Here is a 10,560-nt window from a genome sequence, read left to right as displayed (position 1 = left end):
TCTTTTAACCACATTTCCATAAGAACCTAGCAAAATGACTAACACTTAGATGGGTTCAATAATTGTGTTGAATGAATTAGTGAATTTGTGTAAATATGCCTATAGAAAACTACTCTGGTTTTGGACTGAAAGATAGGCACATTTTAAATATTGATAGATACAATCAAATTGCTCTCCAAAAAGCATAGATTCCATTCTTGAGGCACTGGGAAAATCTGAAAAGGATATAGGTTTGTTTTCTTGTGAAGAAATTGGCTAAAAAAAAAAGAAAAAAAAAGAAAGCCCCGTTTTATTGTGTTTAAAATGTTGGGGTAGAGAATTATATTGTATTGAGAAATTGTGTTTTAAAATTTTGAAATTATGGCTTCTTACAGGTTGGTAGTGTTGTTACTCTGGGGTATCAGAGATGTTGGCCAGGTGGAGAGTAGGAAATGTATTTTAGATAGAAGGAAGAGCAACTGCAAATATACAATATAAAAGCAAAAATCCAAATATTCAACAATAGAGATGAGATTAGATAACTTGTATACATCCATACTTTGGATAATGAGTGTTGTAGGTACTGACATAGAAAGATATTATATTATTGAGGGACAAAACACAGGTGATATGATCCTGTTTTCTTGAAACAAACACTCAGTGTGGGTGTGTGTTTGCCCACACAAGCTTGTATGTGTGTCCACAGAGAAAAAGTGTCTGGGAGAGTACAAACCAAAATGTTAACTGTGTTATTCCTGGGAAGTGAGTGGTTTGGGGTTGAGATATAGAGATTTTTAATTTAATATATCGATACCTCAGTTTTACTTTTTTTTTTAACAGTCAACCTGTATACATTTTGTAATGAACTATTTTCTAAAGAAAAAAGAGAATGCGGTATGTGGAAGCATGGCGGGCTGCTCTTAAAGTGCATTTGTTAACAAACGTGCAGGAAGCATCGGAACATTTCTTATGGCAATTCTTTACTAGACTTATACAAAATAGGTAAGATTAGATTAGTGGTTTTCTAATATTTCTAGAGACATGGAGTCTGTTGTTTAAGCTCAATCATAGGCAGAATTCCTGTATGTGAAAATGATGAAAGCAGAGTCAGTTGGTAGAAGCTGGGAGTGAGGGGCTTCTCTTGGTGTTCCCCTCCCCTTATAATCTTTTGACAGCCCCTAGGGCTCTGCTGAACACAGTTTAAAATACACTGGTCTCTTCCCGGGATGCTTTTGATTTAGTCCTTCCTGAAGGTCAGAGGGATATACCAGCTCTGTGATTCTAAAGCACAGAGAATAAAGAATGCCTACAGGTAACCCTGGAATTCTCTCTTGCTTTACAGAAAACATGTTTTGAGCAGGAAACATTTGTGTCATGTAAGATATTTCCAGATGTACAATAGAAGAGAAACATTTTTTATTTTGCATTTCTTGGCTTTGGAGTCTTATAATCTTACTTAAATTCCAGGCCCTATGATCTATGCCCTTTGTATATTCTGAAGGTGACTAGAACAGTTTTGTTAAACCAACAAATATGGGTTCTATAAATGTCTGCCTGCTCTGCCAATCTTAAATGTAATGAGACAAATAACTTAAAATAATAAAACATTACTTTGTATTTATCTAAGAATGTGGCTTTTCTGGGTCCAAGCAAGTGAACAAAGAACTACATTTTAAAAACCCATGAATATTATTTAATAGTGACGTTTAAACCAATTTTTAAAAGAATTATTCTTCTTTTAGGATGTGCACATAATTTTATATTTACTATTGTGCCTAACATTTGATTTCTGGAGTTATTTGTAGTACTAGAAGCACAATTTCTTAATATCATACATATATTATGTTTAACTTGTTAATAAAACTTAAAAGTTATTTTCATATAAACATGCTAGTGTGTTTAAAATAATAGAGAAAGCATATTATCACATTTTATTCACATAGACCCAAGATTTTGTTAATGGCTTTATTTATTTTTATTTAAAATTTGTGTGTGTCTATATAGTAGAGGGAAATAAAACAACCATAATAGAGAAGATGAAAAAAAAAATCTCACGTCCCCACAAGGTGGTACTGTGGTTCTTTTACTCTTTCAAAAATCTAAGCATAGAATTGATATTTCTCTACTTGTTTTCCTTCCCCCAACATTTTACGAGTGATCTTCAATTAGATTTTAATAAAAATGAGAAATAATTTCAAAGGAAACTTGATACTTTTCAGTTTGAGGTAACTGGCAAGTAATCAAAAATTCTCTATTTAGCTTTTTTCTTCTTTTTAAAAAATTCTTATACAAATTTTGGTTATAGTTTATGGTATTTTATTTATACTCTTTATACTATATATACTATGATAGTGTAGAGTGGTTTTTTGTTATAAAGAAATAATGTATTTTCAGGCATCTTTAAAATGTTTCAATAAATAAGCATAAATGCAGCTCATTTTTAGGCAATTCAAGTTTTAGGCAATTCAGTTTCCTCTCTCTTCTAACCACTCAATAAGTAAGAACTTGATTTAAATCGTGGTTTTATAGGTAAAAATTAGAGAACATGCTTTAAAAAAAACACTGAGTGTATCTTGTGCTCTTTTTACGCTGTATCTTTCAGCGTATTTGAAGATTAAAAAATATGTTTACATGTAAGTATGGAACATCATGTATGAATTTGCTTGTCTTTTAGTAAAAATTCAAGACGAGTAATTCAAGACTGGGTTCCGGTTTCAGCTTCCAGGTTCCGTTCGCGGGTCATTTGGGGACGGTTGCTGAGCCCTTGAATAGATTTCTGGGCCCGGCGTCGAGGACACAGTGACAAAGAAGCCACCGCGGCCCCTGCCCTCAGGGCAGCGGTGGTCTCAGGAGTCCCGCAGAGGAGAAATTTAATGGTTGGAAGTAGGGCGAGGGGACTTGTTTCTTGAGACCGTGTTTACACAGTAAGCCGAGTCCTTCCTTGACTGCCCGATTATTTGGGGTGGCCCCGGGAGGGGGCCGATGGAGATTATGGGCATTTGTCTTGGGGAGCCCAGGGTGTAGGAAGTGGAAACAAATCTTTGATGAATTTGTTGACTACAATAATGAGTCTGCGAGGAAAGGGAGAAAGGAAAAGAAAAGAAAGAGGATTCTTCGAGAAATTGGGGAGACAAAACCAAGGGAAAACACACGATGAAAAATGATAGTAAAAGCCAGAGAAAAAATAAGGCAGAACACAGAAAAGAAGAAGCGGAATCAAACGAAGACGGGGCAGGGCACTAGGAGCTCGAGGCTGGGCATCCATCCTTTCATTTCATCCCACAGGGAGCCCGCGGAAACAGCATCTTCGGTCCCGCTTAATGGGTGGGAAAACATCGACCTTAAAAGGTTGGGTAACCGCTCAAGGTCACCGCGCTAAGTGGCAGAACCAGGATTCTCACCGCTCCTCGACCGGGAACTGGGCTTTGGCCGGATCGCGCCGGCCGCGCGGGAAAAAGGACTAGCAGGGCTGGTGACGCGCGGCCCCGGACCGGGCTGGAGCCGCCGCGCCAGGAGCGCGCCGCGGAGGTGGCCGGGCGGAGAGCGGTCATTACCTCCCCAAGCAAGAGCGCTTTTCACGTGCGCGGTCCGGGGCCTCTCCTCGCCCGAATCTGGGCAGAGGAGTGAGAAGAGAGCGGCCCCAGACCCCGGCGAGGTGAGAGGCGTCCCACCCCTTGGCTCCCCGTTACGCAAAGGCTCTTCGTGCATCGCACTCAAGGTCCCCTAGCCACGCCATCGCGGGGTGCCCCCCTCTCGCGGCCTGCAGCACCGAGGGCTGCGGGCTGGGGCTGCACGGGGTGAGTGCTGAGCTAACCACACGCCTCAGGGCTCAGGAACCCGGCGCGGACGACGGTTCCCAGCACCGGGGCTCAAGCTCCGCGGTGGGGCGGCCCTGTCAATGAGGCTTGACTCAGACCCGAGGAGGTCGCGGGTATTTACCAACCTAACGGCATTTTACGGGCATATACACAGATACATAAGACTAGGGACGTATGTACCTCATAGGGGGTAGAAACAAAACAGTCACAAGGAAGAATAATACGCAAACGGTCTGCACTGTAAATGGATGCAGTTTCATGTTCTGAGCACCCTTTTCGATGAAAAGCTCCTGCCTATCCTTAGTGATTATTCAATGGTTATTAATTGACGAGACACCTTTCACCTGAAAATGGCTTGTCTGCATTGTCTTCCTTCGCAGAGAACTGCGAATTAAAGTTTCTTTGTTAGAGAGAACAAAGAAGAATCCAAATTATTTTAAGGAGGCTTAACATTTGACTTGGCAAACCGTTTTGCTAGAGATCAACCTTCGCTCTTTGACTCGCCCCCTCTCTGTCACAGCCTCACTGCAGAGCTGTCTCTGCAACAAGGCTAATGCTCCGGCAGGTTTGCGCCCGCCCCCCTTTAGAGATTCGCAATTTAAAGTTAAGAGGACATTTAGAAGCCTCATAATACAGCCTTTTACTTTCACACGGAAGGTAGGCGAGGCCTGAAGAAATTAAGGCCATCTTGTAAGTTTGTGCCATAGCTGGGGGCCGGACCCCACGCCCCGCCCTGGCGCTCCCCTTTTCGGTCGGAGTGGTGGCCTGACGGCTACCGTGGCATCGCTTCACTTGGCCCCGCACCCTACGCTCATCCCCCCTTCCTGGGAGCCCAGTAAAAACTTCCTTCTCGAGTGTCTGGAGAAGGCAATGTCTTCTTTAAATTTTAAAAATTATTTTCTTTTGCTGTCAGATTCATTCTGACATAGATCAGGGGTGGAAAAGTGTGTGGTATAGAGTCATTAGTAAATCCATCTCGTTTTTTGTTTCATTTGACAGCAACACATTAAATTAATCCCTGTCCAAAAGAATCACATTAAGGGAGCTGTCAATGCTAATCCCCAGCTCATTGTTGCTACCTAGCTCAGGGTTGACTTTAATAGGTCGTGCTGACATTTGTTTCTTCAGAGGCACATCGGTGACTTCATCCAGACCCAAATCTATTCTCATCAAAAGTGGAGTCACCCGCAAGTTTTCTCAGACCCTGAATTCTCTGGGCTTTCTAGCTTAGGGTTTGGGCTCTTGTTGGAAGTGTTGATTCACATTTTTACCTTAAACTGAGTAAAGATGGTTATAACAATAAAAAGAAAGAAAGGTAGACTCCTCCCTGAGTAAAACAAAAAGCTGATTTAAGAAAAAAAATTATAAGTAGGATGATGATTGTTCTTGTACTTGTTTTTAGCATCCTGTATTAGCTTCTACAGTTGTCTATAGACCTGATTGTATAAAAATGCGATTTAAGATAAGAAAAAATTAGAAAAAAATAAAATGGTTGAAGAGTAGATTACATAGACTAATAAAAGGGGAGAAGAGGCAAGAATGAGAAAACCTTAATAGAGTAAAAGATCTGTAGAAGAAATGGAAGACAAAAGGAATTTACTGGTAAAGAAGAATAACATCTAAGCAGTAATTTGGATAGGAAGAATATAGGCAGTACAAAAACTAGGAAAAAATACATTACAGTAAGATTAAAACATTCTTTTACCAACATTTAGAAACTATGATTATAAAGTGTTTTCTTTCAATGTAATCTCTCTGCCTGTCTCTCCCCTGTCTTCTGTACTCGCCCCCCGCCTCCTGCACATTGATATAGATTATCCAGCTTTGTGCTTATGACATTTATGGATTCCAGATCTGACAATCATATATTAGCCTTTGTCTGGGTGGCTAAGAGAAAGCGGAGGACTGATCCAATCTTAAATCATGTAACCTGTTCTTAAAGTATGCTTCCCACCTGGTTATTCTTATTTTCATAGAGATTTGGCAGGGTTTTTAAGATGAAATGGGAGCTAAAAATTGAGAAATGGGCATCCATTATTTAACAAACTTATATTAAGTGATTAGTGTACAAATACTACAGATTTGCTATATCCATATATACCAGAAAATAATTACGAATATCCTGTTTTTAACTAATTGAACCATACTTTTTTTCATACTGCAAAGTGATACTGTAAATCTTTTTGTCAAGTGAAAACTCACCTCTGCTTCAATTTTTTTTTTCCTGAAAATCTGTTTTCAAGTAAGTGTGGCACAGTTGTACCTCTTACTCTCAGGATTTTAGTTATTTTTATTCTACTTTTATTACAGTTTTCATTTCCTTTTGCTCCCTTAACCTCCTCAGAGTTATCTCTGGACATAAAGATTTTAAAGTTTCTTTCATACAATCCCTGTAAAACACAGTTTCACTGAGTTTTTTATTGAAGGCAATTTCATTTATTTGAATGATTGAACAACTGAGGTTCATTCAGAGGAAATAGGCCAGGGTTTTGGTGGTCCAAACAATAAGACTGCAAAGGATCAGTAAGAAAAGAACTATGCATGCATTCAAGAATCTCCAGACAAATGCCAGGAGTGTGAGGAATAAGAACTTGGGTTCATATTGCATCAGTGGATTAAGACCTAGTTGACATTTTAGAAATTGGTGGGTTAGAGCAGACCTGAATGGAATGCTGAAACTCCGGGGACTCCAAACTTAACAATGCCTTGTACTCAGCACAATGTCTCGTACACAGTAGGCACTCAGTAAATAATCTTTACATCAATAATGAATGTGTATGCAACACCTGCATGGGGGAGGGAATGCAGGACTGGATGAATACAGATAGGAAACAGAAGAGAAGGCCAGAGATGGCAGAGTTGGACTTTGTTGTAGAAGTGGGCATAGCTGGTGGTACTTTGCTGGGTTGCAATGACCGAGGAGCTGGCTCTGTGGGGATCAAGGCAGAGGGTAAAGCCAGGAGACAATAATGAAGTGCATATATGTGTACTTATCTCTTGGAAATGTATTCATATGCACTGTTCACTGTATTCATGCTCAGGTAAAAGCTTTGCCTTCAAGGAATATGTATGTCAAAGGAAAAATGTATGTGTGCAAAGTTAGATAATTCACTGTGGAATGAATGATGTTGTGTCAGGAAACGACTTTCAGTGATGGAACTTCTGAGTGTACCTCATGGTTCCCCTCTGTGTGGTCTAGAAGAGCTCCTCCCTCTCTTCTCTGCTGGATGGGGGAAGCAGGGAATGCCCTATGATGAACTGTTGGTGGTGGATCCCAAGGCCACTGGTAGAGGCTTGGCTGGGATCTGGGGGGTGTTGTTGGTTTGGTGGTGGCTGCAATGGCAGTGGGGTTACAGTGTGGGGAACTTAGTGGTAGAGCAAACCCCCCGTCATTTTCTGTAGTCTCAGGCCATTTCCTAATACCCTCTCCCGTCCACCAACCCCCTACAGTTACTTTCTTCACTGGCCTAAGACTGTTCCATGTCTGTCTCAAGTGCTTTTTGTCTGGGTTTTCTTCATCTGATGGTGGAATAGAGCCCTTATTCACTGCTTTTGCCCCATCTCCCATCTGACCTCGAGGCAAACAAAGCATTTTTGGTTTTTAAAAAGGATTGTTTCTATTAGTAATAATGGGAGTGGAGGGCACAAATAGAGATGAAAGGGTACCCCCATTTTTCTTTTCTTTTATACACGTAGATTTTTAGGGAAACACAGATATATAAATATAGAAGGACCTGAGTCAGAGGCTAAGTTTCAGACTCCACTTCTCTAGACATTTGTCATGGGAGTTGGAGTAGATGTCTGGGAAGAATGGGCTTCTGAGAGGATAGTGAGGATTTGGTGAGGACGCTGCCGGCAAGTCACAGCTTAGACTGCGTGAGGTAGCGACAGGGAAGGGGAAGTCAGCTCCGGGGCTTTTCCCTCCACTCAACTCTCCTCACTTGCTATTTCTTCTGAACCACAGGCTCTCCTCCCGGGACAGCAGGGAGCAGGGTGAGAAGTCAGACACGCAAGATTGTTTCTAAGTGTTGATCATTTTCTCTGAGCTCTCCATGGCCTCTCATGACCGACGTTTGGCATATTTCTGTGCTATCGTTTTCTGGGTTAGTAGACCAGGCTGTGGAATATAAAGAAGACCCAAGGCGGGAGAGAGGAGGTGTTTGAACTTATATACTTTTAGTTTTGTTCTATTGCTTCTAAGCCTTTAGAAAAGACTGCATCTGACAACTACAACCCATTTTCAAACTTAATTTATAACTGTGCAATTTAGATAGAAAGCCCCTGGGCAGGTATGGTAACTTTTCTGTGCCTGCCAGGGTACCAAGCACATTGAAAGCATTTAACAAATAATGATAATAATTTAAAGCAATGGGAGCATTGCGTGTATAGGGAGATAAGAAACTGGAAAACTGGGGCCCACTAATAATTAATAATGTCTCAGGAGGTGGTCCCAATGTTTTTGGATTTTAAATCCCCTCGTTCAATTTCTTGCTGGAGTGAATTCCACACAAAAAAGAATAATCTTTATTTGGATACTTAGTCACTTCAGTGTCCTGCCCTGAGCTGGCCAAGATTGCATATTCTTATGAAAATATACGCATTCATAATCAGTCTGATAATGTTGCTTCCCAGGGCTTCTAAATGCAAAAGCAAGCGATCCTATACTCAGATATGTGGCTTCAAAGTCATAGGATCATCTGAGAAGTTTGCGTTTCTCATTTTTCACTTCTTATTCTTGGAATTGAAAGGAAAACAGCACCATGAAAACTTCTAGTTAAATACATAATGAAACAAGGCCCGGCACTGGCAAGTTGACTTCACCAGGAATGAATTCTTGTCCTTTTATGTGATAGGCTGAATCGACAGACATTTTAATAAAATGACAGGATAACTCGAGTATGCCTTTGATTAACGCTTGAATTACCAATGATTTTGATGCCCCTTGTGCTCACATCCTGAAGATTTGGAGTCTGCCTTTATTGATGTGGGTTAAGATACTTAGAGACCATAGGAAAGGCTACCCTAAGGGTAGCTGAGAAGGAATGCAAAGTGTGTCTTCCATGCCTACCATCCCTTCTTCCAGTGTGTTCTTTTCCTGTGTCCGGTGCATTGCTTACCACCAGCCTCGGGTTTGGTTTAGACTTTCCTTCTCCCCGTATCAAACCTTGGGATTCTTTGCTTTTCTGAATTGACTCTACTTCATTTTATATTCTGCTTTCATAATATTCTTGAATCGTTCCTCTCCTCTATATTCTCTTTGCCATGGTCCAGTTTTGAAACTACACCATCTCTTGTTTGAATTACTGAAATAGCTTCTGGAGTGGTGCATTCAGCCTGGTCTTCCTGTAGTCCATCGTTTGCCCTGCTGTTAGACGGTTTTTTGTTTTGTTTTTGTCTTCATCCTAAAACACAGGTCTGCTTTAGTTTCTCCTCCAGTTAAAAATTTTGACACCACACCTCCTTCAGCTGTTGGATAAAAATCATATTCCTTGGCAAAGCTTAAAAAGTACTTTGTCATCTAGTTCCTGGTTATCTTCCCAGCATCATCAAAACTTCCCGCCCATGGATCCTTATACATGCATCTTTATATGGGCTGCTTTGCTTTATCTATACCTTTGAACATGACAGTCTGTCTGCTTGGATTGCATTTTTCCCTTTGTTTCTTTGGAAGATGCCTACCTTTCCTTCAAGACTCACCTTGAAATTACCTTATTGTATTAGAGATGGCGATTATTTCCTCATCATCCATACATTTTTAGAAAAAGAGAATCTATTCTTGGATTAGGGTAGGATTAGGTCAGATTCTCTGTCTAAGGAATTGATATGGGGATGGAAAGAGAGAGTGAATTAGTTGGCTGTGGGTGTTGGATGAGGAAGGTCTTATGGGCTCAAGGGTTGATGTGGTCATACGTGTAAGCCAAGAGAGCTGATCTGTAAGGAAAGGTAGTAAAATGGGCAAATTGCAGGGAAAAGCACGTATAAGTGATGTGCAAAAAATAGGGAATGAGTGGTGCGCTGTCTTGGTTCTTGCTGGCTTGTCAATTCCTATTGGAGTCCCTCCTGAGGCTGCAATTGCTTTTTAGACACTTTTAACTCTTTATGCTAATACCTTCTTTATTTAACTTGAGCAACTGAGTTTCTGTTCCTTGTTGTCAAATGATACCTTATTAAGATTCATCATGTACTAGATAAAATGATTGTGCATATATGTCCGTCTTCCCCACCAGACACTGTTTTATTTATTTTGAGATTTCCAACAATTAGTCTCACTCTGGTAGACTGACAATATATGTTTGAATGAATGAAAACTAACCTCATTTATTCAATGCCTTTTCCAACAAAGAGCTTATGAAATTACAAAGTTGGTGTTGCTATCATAGTCGATGATAAAATGTTAGTTCTTCCAGTAAATATTTGTATTTTAATAAGGGCCTTCTGAAATCAATCATTTGAAGTACAGGAAAAGCCATAAAACTGAGAATTTATTAGTATTGGATTTCATGGGAGGTATTTTTGGAGCCTTTCAATGTCTCTAAAATTGTAACATACCTTTGTTCGGGGCCAGCTGCAGGAGGAACTGTCTTAGGGACAGAAGGACTCCTTCCCTGCAGGGACTTCATAAGTGGGAACCAGGACTGGGACCTCACTGCCCAGAACTGCATTTGCTTCCTTCCAAATGGTTTTATATAAGCACAGATCATCCAGGAAAAGCAGAAATAGTCTTAGTGAAACCAGTCAAAACACCAGGTTAGGGCTTCCCTGG

Source organism: Phocoena phocoena, chromosome 12 (assembly GCF_963924675.1).
Source record: "Phocoena phocoena chromosome 12, mPhoPho1.1, whole genome shotgun sequence".
Classification (NCBI taxonomy): Eukaryota; Metazoa; Chordata; class Mammalia; order Artiodactyla; family Phocoenidae; genus Phocoena; species Phocoena phocoena.
Note: the sequence above shows the minus strand (reverse complement) of the source record.